This window comes from Hibiscus syriacus, unplaced genomic scaffold (genome assembly GCF_006381635.1).
Source record: "Hibiscus syriacus cultivar Baekdansim isolate YM2019G1 unplaced genomic scaffold, ASM638163v2 tig00110302_pilon, whole genome shotgun sequence".
Taxonomy (NCBI): Eukaryota; Viridiplantae; Streptophyta; class Magnoliopsida; order Malvales; family Malvaceae; genus Hibiscus; species Hibiscus syriacus.
The window spans coordinates 137138-148741 of NW_024062671.1; the positions used below are offsets into that span (position 1 = coordinate 137138).

The 11604-nt window shown below is 34.8% G+C and overlaps 1 pseudogene; it reads right to left on the reverse strand.

The window, feature by feature from the left end:
- Nucleotides 1-382: 382 nt before the first annotated feature.
- LOC120116669 lies at nucleotides 383-5013 on the reverse strand (annotated as a pseudogene).
- Nucleotides 5014-11604: the final 6591 nt, after the last annotated feature.

Here is an 11604-nt window from a genome sequence, read left to right on the forward strand (position 1 = left end):
TTCTTGATTTTCAGTTTATGTTTTCTTTCTAAATGAGTATACAATGATATATTGCTGATTGTCAATCTTGGTTGCTTGGCATTGCCTGCCAAAGACTAGTGACCTCATCTGCCCCAAAGTATGAGATTTTTGGTTGTTAGCCGTCTTACATTTTCCTACCTCAGTAAAGATAATGGTGTATTTCTTCCTTCCAGTTTATAGTATACCATCTGAGAGGTCGAGATGTTATGGTATCTTGAATCCACACTTCTATGTTCCTTGGCAGAACGAAATATCTTTTCCAAACCATCTGAGAGGCTTGCTCATTATATCATGTCCCTGATTTGCTCGGGCCAAAACAAGGTTTCCCCCCCCCCCCTCCAGTTAAAGCCTTCGTACAAAATTTGCTCATAAAATTTCTCAACAAATAATTATAACATGAAAGCATAGTATTGCAATTTCCCAGACATGCAATAATACCTTACAGCATTAGTAAAATGAGGAGAAAATGGCGGGCACGGTTAGCTACTTAAATTAGATGACCCAGTCATTACAAGCCACGAAATGGTTAGTTAGAAAACATCAAATACCATGAACAAAACCGCTTCGTGACCACTGAGGGGACCCAGAAAGTATTGGATCACTGATTATGGACTCATTATTCCCCAAGGATGGAATGCTGCGGGAGCCTTTCGACATTTGAACATTGCCTAAAGGAAATGATCCCATCTCATTCTTCTCCATAAGCACTGCAGGTTAATAACAGAGTGGCTCAGAAAACTGCTTTCCTCTGCTAGGAAGAGATCCAAATTCCTGTTATATTGATCCCCTCCTGTATGGATTGCTTGGTCCCTAGAAAATGGCATTACCATATCACGTGGGCATTCTTCGTTATTGGAGCCGTAGGCATTCTCCCGTCCGTCCTGCATTGCCAGGTCATCATACTCTTCATCTGACATTGTTGAGCCTTCATCAACAGAACCTACCTATACAACAGAGACGGAGAAATTGAGTAAAAGCCTCGTAGAATCTTTTAAAGCAGTATATAAGACCTTGTTTCATCCTGAAGACCTCAATAAGAACAAAACTCTATACCGACTAGACAGCAGAATCTCATGTCATTCCAATCATCCAACTTTCCCAAAAAGCATCAGTTGAAACAAGCTTACAATGTTGATAAACAGCATATATGACGAACTAATAAGAACTACTCTAGGCATAGCAGTTTGCAATACCTTTGCAAATACTCTCTAAAATCAATCCCATAATCATATATATTTTTCACCTTTTCGAGAGTAACATGAATTCATACCTCTTCATGGACCTGTTTGTCACCTTCATCACTAAAATCCTCATCACTGTCTACCTCAGGTGGATCATCAACTTCTTCATCGCTTCCATACACCGAATTTTCCTCCTTTAGCTGTAAGATAAAAAAATAGAATCAATAGACCGACCCTATTATTAGTATAAGAGCAATAATAACTTAAGATTAGTAGCCATAAAATTGGCTTCTGTATTTTATTTCATCTAATTTGACATACGCAAATCAAAGATAACTACAAGCATTGGTGTAAGATGCTACCTCCTTTGTAGGACAATCGGACATCCTCGGTGAACTGCAGCAGGAAGATTGGTATCTACTGCCATTATCAGTCCCATCAAATCTCGACTCATCTACACTTCCAGCATGACTTGTTCCACCATCACTAGGCCATGCACTAATACCATAGGGACCAAATTGAAGATTAACGGGTTCAGCCTTGCCAATAGTTAAAGGTCCATACAAGGGAATGCCATTACTGTCAAGGGATTCAACCGACCAAGCCTTTGCCACAGATCCATCGATGTTCAGAAGAGCCATTAATCGCCTAGAAGAACCGTTCCTCTGGATCAACTGAAACATACCCTCAGAGCTCAGTGAATTGGCAGCACACTGATTCCGGTATTCCTCATCAACAACAGAAACTGTATTTGTTACAGGATCATACAGTGTTTCCCCAGCTACACGCCTTCGGAGGCAACTGAAAACTGTTGCATGTATGGCTGCCACACTTTTGTCAACATTTGTGTTGTTTATTTTGGGGACATAATGCTTGTCAGCACGGTTACATAGATAATCTTGTATTGTCCTGATGTTCCTTATATATTTCACATACTTATTTTTAGCAGGATCCAATGTCATGTACTTTGCACGAACTGCAAATCTTTCCAAGTGTTTGTCTTCATTTGTAATGTACATCATGAATGGTATGATTGAGGGGTGTTTCTTCATAAGTCCCATCTGCACATGTAGATAAAATAAATAAATTTAAAATAAAAGGAGAGGGGAATGAGCACATCTGATGGCATGGAATCAACCAAATGTCTACTCACAACAAAATTAAGGCTTAAGTGAACACCCTCAACCACTACAGACTCTTTCCTCTCTTCCCATGAAGTAATAAGTCTGTCTAGACTGTCAATAACCATTTCACTTTGTGCCTTGAATCCTTCAACTGCCATCTGTCTGGGGCCAATCAATTCGGTACTAGTAGAGCTACTCTCCACTGGTCGGGCATCAGACTTTCCGGCTAAAGAATGGTCAGGTATCTCACTGTTATAAAGTGACCGAGAATTGCCAGCCAACTTTTTTTGCTCTTTTTTTAGCCTTAGCTTCTGCAACCGCCACAGGATCCAAACACTCTCCAGCATGGTAGGTTGAAGCCCAAAGTAAAGGATTTTCTTTTTCATCTACAAAACTCCTCATCATGTGGCGAATAGAGTCTGTTGAAATCACAGTTGTAATTCCCAACCTGCTACCCTGCATGCCATGATCAAAAGCACTACGATCATAAGCGGATGTAGTTAGGACAGCTACTACCCCCCAACATTAATGTGCAAAACAAGCGTACCAGCAAAGCAGACAAAGTAGATTTGCCACAACCGCTAGTGCCACACAACAACACAGTAACAGATTCCTTCTTCTCTCGGATTCTGCAGTGAAGACCAAATAGAGTTGGGGGGGGGGGGACAACACATGTTCCATTAAAAAAATGGAATACTTGTGATAATGGAGAAAATCATGATGGAGTAGTCTATCTACTGAAATATATTCTACAAACATTTTTCATATCAATTAAAGTAGAACAATGATTAGTGAATTACCCATCTCCAGGCTACCATAATCAACTCTAGAAATTTGCAAGAAAAGATGAAATTTTGAAGAATAGATGCATATGTCCGTGCAATAAATTAATTTATGCCATGCATTATTGCAATATCTTTTGTTAAGTACGATATGTAACACACTACCTGCAAGCCAAAACCAGGTCAGCCCTCTGGTTTGGACCAACATACTTGTATTCAGCCAGAGCATCACATACAACATCTAAGAAAAGTTTCTCTTTTAACAATTACTGATGTACGTCTTTTGTACAGCTCAAATGGTATATGCTTATTTCCACCGTCTTTGATTGAAGCTAAACCGTTGCCTTCCTCTGCTCTATGAAATTCATCAAAGGTAGGACAGGCATCTTCCTTTTCAGAGTTCCCTTTCAAATTATCAGAATTCAACGTCACACTCTCCTTTCGAAGCAGTGAATTGTAAGAAGGTTCCCTTCTTATCAATTCAAAAACCCTCTTGCTAATCTGGTAAGAAATATGAGTGCATTCAGCAAAAGAAGCCACTTTCCATAACAGCTAAGGAACAAAAGAGAAAACCACTAATGTGAAACTAGAAAATTAAATATGAAATGACGTGTCACAACAACACCATAATAAATAAAAGCAGACAAGAATTCAGATTGACGAAATGACCAAGCAACAAACTCAATGTGAATACTTATATGAAGCAATTGATTCAAGTCTCACACTCTCACTGAACATGATAATCAGGATTTCTATATCCCGACATGAAGCTTAAAGTAATTAAGAACAAAAATAAAACAGATAACATGCATATCACCAGGCAAGCAAATCAGTCAATGGTAAAGGGACCACAAGGTAGACCAAGATCCAGAACACGGATATGACAACAAAAATGGAAAAAAAATCAGAAGAGACAACATGTTAATTGATTTTGATTATTTGCGAAAGTGTGAAAACTTTTTCGGAAATAAATGGGAACCTAAGTGCTAAGTCATTCAAGGATCTCGTTCTAGAGGTATACAATGAGAAGCTATAATCAGTCAAAAATCTATGACACGACAGAATGTTATTCATTGACAAACTGAAGCTAAAATTTGCTACTATAAGATTGTTAACTTTTGTATAGACTGACTCGGCATTATAACTAAAAATAGGGAAAAAAATGTATAGAGCACATTATAAGAAAGCCAGATCTATCAACTCATCATCCGCATTTTTACCTTATTGTTTCATGAATATAATTTATCAATCAATCAAATCAAATTGAAAAGAAGAAATTAAAAGAATATATCAAACCAAAAAAAAACCGCAATTCAGTGAAATCAACGAAATTGCCAGAAGTAAAAAGACAATAAAATGAAAACCTTGAAGGCATGACGAGCTTTGCAGCCCATGAGTTGGAGAGTGCTTTGAAGAACGGGACGCGTGTATCGGAACGTCGATGCCTCATCCTTCTTCTCACCTTCGTCGACCACCAGTATATACAATACCTTCGCCAACTCTCCCATCTTCTGTATGTCAGCTCACCAATAAAAACAAAATTAAATAAAAATGTAAAAGTTTAGTAACAACGCAATGTAGGAGAATCGATGAAGAGCAGGCAGCTAAGAAATCCAACCGGAAATTATACACAGCGAAATCAGCCGAACGGACAAGAGAGGATAGAGAGAGGATAGAGAGAGAAACAGAGAGAGGGGATGAACTTTTAAGGTTTGTTTTGTCTTGAAATCATCAAATACGAGAAAAGCCTATTTGAAGTAGAGAAGAAGAAAAGCATAGGGAAATTATGGACAGCGATTTCTTGATCGAGTCATCACGCGAGCAAACAAGAGTCGTTTGTTTTCTTACGCAAACACCGATCGGAGTAACGATTGCAGGGGAACGAAACAGACTGATATCACCTTCTGTCGGTGAAAGAATTACGTTTGGTTTCGAGTGAAGCAAGTATCCGGAAGAAGGGTATTTATATTTGTAAACTGAATCGGGGTTGAGTGTGGGCCCCTCCCTTCTACTGGCACGTATAACAAGGAGTGGCAATGAAGTAAATCCAAAGGAGAATAGGGTTTAAAGATGAAAAATCCATTTTTTATTAGTTTTAATTTTTAAAAAAATTGATGTACGAATCAATAATCTCATAGTAAAAAGTTATTATTATTTATTAAGATTTTGAATTTAAACATTATAAATACTAAAAATATGATTATTCAATATTAAATAATTAAAAATTATTTTTAAATAAAATCTAGCTTACATTTATTCCAGATTATTAAATAAAAATAGTTGTTTACTTCCTATATAGTAGATTCGACTGCTCGAAATATATATTTTTAGGCCTGTAAATAAACTGAACGTTCAACGAACCGTTCATGAACCGTGCGGCGGGAAGTTCGTTTATGTGCGTTTATTTATTAAATGAACGAACATGAATAAGATTTTGTGTTCGTTTAATTAAATGAACGAACATGAACATAGTCTCGTTCGTTCATTTACGTTCGTGAACGTTCGGTTATGTTCATTTATATTCGTTTGATTATGTTCGTTTATGTTCATTCATTTATGTTTAATCCAATCTTCTTAAATCAATTTTGATGATCAATTTGTAAGTATCTTAAAAATATTAATTAATCTGATATTCTGATGACAAATTCCATAATTAACAACAACAACAACAACAAAACCCTATTCCCATATGTAAATTTCATAATTAACCCAATTTTATTTGGAGATTAAATCCAATATGTTAACTCGTGAGACACCTCGCGCCTATATTCATTTCCCACCTTTTTTCCCCAAACCCTAGTATTCACTAGAGAGTGAAGACGATCGCTGAAAACTTCAAAACAAGTTATATTATAGTGCAATCTGAAGTTTTACAGGTATGTTTTCATCTCTTTCTCTGTTTTATTTGGCTTAATAGTTGATATGTAAAGTTATTGTGGGTATCTTCACATCTAAAACTCAAGAAAACATCATACTTCTTTCTAGAAATAGATGAGAAGATAAAGCTAACAATCAGAAGCATATGAGCATCAGTAAAGAGAAAAATATATAGAATTTACCAGAAAACAAAACAAAGGTTTCTATGCAATTTATGCAAAAGAGTGTAATAGCGGAAGTAATGAGTTTTTTAGGAAGAACCCATTAATAAGTAGAAAATACACTTTGACAATGAACTTTTGTTTTCATAGTTCTTGTGTGACCTTTAGTTGTGGAGTAGACTTTAGGTACGTTAAAATTTTGAATGGTGGTTTAGCAATAATATCATTTACGATATGTAGCATCGAAGGGATTTCGAATCTATGTTACTGCCTTGTAGTCCAATTTGTACCGTTCGAAATCTTCATGTTGTTAAATTTTCTACTCTGCCAACGGAAAGGACCATTATTAACAAACCTCACTAAAGTCTGACATTGATGTCACCAAACTATAAAAGCTATATATATATATATATTTCTGACGTCATTTCTTTACAATCATTATCGATATCACCTTGAGGGATGATTTTACTTTCTCACTAAAAACTATAATCTCCATAACCTCTGCATTTTTTTCTTTGGAATAATCGTCTCTAAAGACAAACAACTTAAATTCAAGATGATTTTAACTCATCAAATGATAATTTCATCAGGTTTACCGGGAGCATAGCCCATGGAATCTTTATCAATTATTTACTACCTGTTCAATTCATCTTTACAGTATGACCCACTATGGTTTACTGTTATCTTCTCACTCAAGATTAAATTGAATAAAATATTTTTACTTTCAAAATCTTTCATTTCCTTATTGAGGAAATTCGTATAACTTTTCCAGATCCCTTTAAAATATTCTCGAACAGTTGAAACATCTTCTGTTTCAACTATGAAAATCTAATTATCCACATCATTTAATAAAAATACTTGACAATTTTTAGCAATAATTTCATAGCAGTTAATACTAAAATTACACTAGTAACCAATTTACTCTTAGACAACTCATGATCAGTTGATCCACTCACAACTCCTCTTTCTATTAGCTTTTAGCGGTCAATGTACTTACCGCGTATTCATTTCTGCTTACTCAATTTAACCATACTTTAAACAATTTAATGCTTCACTTAAGTATTTCTCAAAATCAGTAACGTTGTTAAACTCTAGGGCATTCCTTCCACAGAATGAAGGAAAAATCCATAGAAATTTTTACCCTTCTAAGACATGGTACTGAAGTCATGTTGGATTCTCTTAGGTCGATTTTGATCTCGACCTTCTTTTCAATATTATCTCTTTCTTACTTTTATCCTTAGTTTTCATCATCATTTAGAACATACATAATAAAACACTCAAGGTAGTAAGGAGTGGCGTCTATCACACTATAATTGACATCATATCAGTAACTCTGACAATCTTAATGCATGTAATCCTTTTTCTCAATTCAATTAAACCGGTTTTGGCTGAGAATCGGCTAAACCTATAGCTCTAATATCAATAAATGTAACACACATCTCTCGTATACCTTTTCGTACACGATATATGGATGTTACATTACTTTACAATAATGTTTGCCATTTGAAAACCCGCAAAATTTTGTTTCAATTTGATTAGCCACAAAATATGATCTTTTTGAAAGCAACATACTCAAATCTCCACTTAATTACATTATAAAATGTTTACCATAGTTTAATTACATGCCAATTAAGTTCTTAAATTGAATAAGATTGTCCTACTGTTACTGATGAGAGTCAACCTTAACTAATGATACTGTTAAAAAACATTTTGATGTTTCGATATAACAAACTAAGTATAAATGAATTTTAAGATTTTACAAATGATTTTCTTAATATATTCGATTTAATTATTCAAATATCAAAATATTACTCCAAGTCTTTCAAAGATTTATTTAAATCCTTACTAAAGTGTAAAATTGTATTTTAATCTTAAAATGTTTTTGAAACAATTTTCACAAAGTATTTCGAACAAAAAACAAGCCTAAAATCAATTTTTCAGGTAAGTGTACCGATGCATAAATCAATGCATCGATGCACCCTTGTTTTAATTGAACATCGGATGGTTTTTATGTACTGATGCACATACCATTCATCGATGCACTCCATGGATTATTAAAACATCAAATTGATTTTATGCACCGATGCACAAGCAATGCATCGATACACCTCGACTATTTTGAATCATCGAATCATATTTGTGCACCGATGCACTTAGTCAGCCAACGGTTGAAATATTTGAATTTTACACTTTATGCTCCGATGCATCTTGACTATGCATCGATGCACAGATGCTCCCAACTGTTTTTATTAATTGTTTTCACACTTAAACGGCTCTATTGACTCCACTAATCATCCTCAACGTTCAGAATCAATTGAAGGAATATTTAAACAAGCTTTGGAGCCATTGATCAATAATATAAGAAACAAGAATCAAGAGAGAATCAAAGAGAAAACATCAAACCTCAAGTTTGAGAAATTTCAAGCCAAATTTCATTCAATATTCATCTTTTTTTTTCAAGAACACTTATTGTGCTCAATTGTATTATTCTTGAGTGTTCATTCTTTGTTCTAGAATTTTGCAAACATCTTGCATTGTGAGGATTTTCTTGTAAGTTTGCAAAATTTGTATTGTTCTCTTTGGGAGAGAGTGTTCTCAAGAATTTGTGGTATAATTCTTGAGGGATTTGTAAGGTTACTCTTTGTCCTCAAAAGAAAGATAAATTAGTGAATTTGTGGAAAATCCTTAGTGTGGATAGCTAAGGTAGTGGACGTAGACTTTGGTTGAGAAAGTCGAACCACTCTAAATCGTTGTGCAAATATTTTTAATTTTCTGCAAAAGCTTCCACCAAAATTTTAATCGTCAATTCACCCCCTCTTTGCTATATTCTTCGATCGATTAACTCAACAATTGGTATCATAGCCTCACTCATTTGAAGGTTTAATTGCCTCTTGAGTTGATTCAGGAAGAGTTACATCGATATTCAAGTCATCAATGGACGACGCTTCAAACTCCGACTTCGTTCTCGATTCAATGCCCGTCAACAAGCCTCCTTTCTTCAATGGAGCTAACTATGCCTATTGGAAGAATAGAATGAAGTACTTCATTCAAGAAAATGACATGGAAGCATGAAATGTCATAGAAGATAGATACATCAAACCTTCCACTCACCCAAGATTGTGGAGTAAATGAGTGACAAGAATGTTCCAGCTCAATTCCAAAGCCATCCATATTATTTTTTGTGCTCTTGGACCAGATGAATATGGAAGAGTTCATATTGTACAACTACCAAATAAATATAGGACAAACTACAAGTCACTCATGAAGGCACCGACGAGGTAAAAGAATTTAAAATTAGTCTTCTAACTCATAGCTATGAAAATTTCAGGATGAAACCAGATGAAGACATCAAAGCTATGACGGATAGATTTTCCACGATTGTCAATGGTCTCAAATCATATGGAGAGATCATTCCAAATAAAAAGCTTGTGAGGAAGTTGGTTTACTCACTTCCAAAATCGTGGCAATCATCGAGGCTAAGAACTTAAAGTTCTTAACCCTTGAAGAACTAATCGGTTCACTCCTCACTCATGAAATGATGCTTCAAGATGAGGTAGACCTCGATAAGATTGATGAGACATCAAATAAGAAGGAGAAGAAGAAGAATGCTGGAGTTGTTCTCAAATCCACAAAAGACGAGAGTGATTCAGATAAAGATGATGATGACGAGGAAATGACATTATTTGCCAAACGGTTCAAAAATTAATGAGGCCCAACCGAGGAAGAAAATTCAAATGAAATGAAGGCTTCAAAACTGAACCAAAGGAGAAGGACCCGATCATTTGCAACGAATGCAAAAATTGGGGTATTTCAAATACGATTGCCCTCAATTAAAGAAAAAGGGTCAATCAAAGAAGAATCACAAGGCTCATGTAGCTACATGGAGCGATGAAGAAGGCTCCGATGAAGAGGAACAAGAAGTAGCAAACTTGTGCTTGATGGCTATTGGGGAAAACTCTCAGTAACCTCTAACTCATTTGATTTGGATGATTTATCTTATGATGAGTTATTAGAGGATTATAATGGGTTGGCTTCAGATTATAAGACTCTATTTTCAAAATACAAAAATGATATTTCAAAATTGAAAAATGAAAACAGTCTTAAGTCCAAAACCAACAAGGAGCTTAAAAGTGAGATTAAAGAATTGCAAATCAAAATTGACGATTTTAAAAAGAAAATTAATGATTTGCATAACTTACTTTCAAAAGTTTATGATGACCATCAAAAGAAAATTGATTATCTTAAAGCTTCTTTTGATAAAGTTGGAACAAAAACATTTTGGAATTGGAGAAAGTTCAAACTCCAACTTTGTTAAAAAAGTTTTAAAAACTATAAAAATAGAGGTCCCCGAAGAACCTCTAATGAAAAATCGTTAGAAGTATATGGGTTCCTAAAGAACTCATTACTACTAATGATAAGGATATCCTACACAAATGGATACCTAAGGGGACTAGGATTTTGGAAACTAATGAATATAGACCCAAAAGAATTTGGGTACCAAAAATAAAAAATTAATCTATGTTTGTAGGGAAATGAGCATTGTTACAAGGCACGAGAAACAAAATCAAACTCATTATACCTTGATAGGGGATGCTCAAGACACATGACCGGAGACAAGAGCTGGTTCATAGAGCTTAACGCCAAAAATAGAGGAGAAGTGACTTTTGATGATAATTCAAATGGTCACATTGAAGGTATAGACACTATATGTAATACCTCTTCCATACAAATTAAGAATGTTTTATATGTGAATGAATTAAAGTATAATCTATTGAGTATTATTCAATTGTGCGATAAGGGATTTAATGTCAAGTTTGAAACTAATGGTTATAAAGTCATTGACATTGTATTTAATCGGATTATGCTTGTTGGTCATAGAATAGGAAACATATATATGGTGTATTTAGATTCTATAGATATGTCTAATTTATGCCTAGTTACTAAGGATGAGCATGATAGTTGGTTATGGCATAGGAGACTAGGACATGCTAGTATGAGTGTTTTGCAATGACTAATTCAAGGAGACTTAGTTAGAGGGTTGCCAAAGCAAAAAAATTTGATAATGATAAAATATGTGATGCTTGTGCTAAAAGAAAACAAAAGCGAGTTTGTTTTAAATCCATTAATGATGTATCCACCAGTAGAGTATTACAATTGATCTATTTAGACCTTTTTGGGACATCTAGAACTACTAGCTTGGGTGGAAAACAATATGCATTTGTATTGGTAGATGATTATTCTAGATATACTTGGGTTTTATTCTTAAGTACTAAAGATGAAGCATTAGAAAAATTCATCATGTTTTCAAAAGTAATCCAAAACGAAAAAGGTTACTCTATAACTAGTGTTAGGAGTGATCATGGAACTGAATTTGAAAATCTTGTATTTACTGAATTTTGTAATTCTAATGGTATTAGCCATAATTTTTCAGAACCTAGAACCCCTCAACAAAATGGAG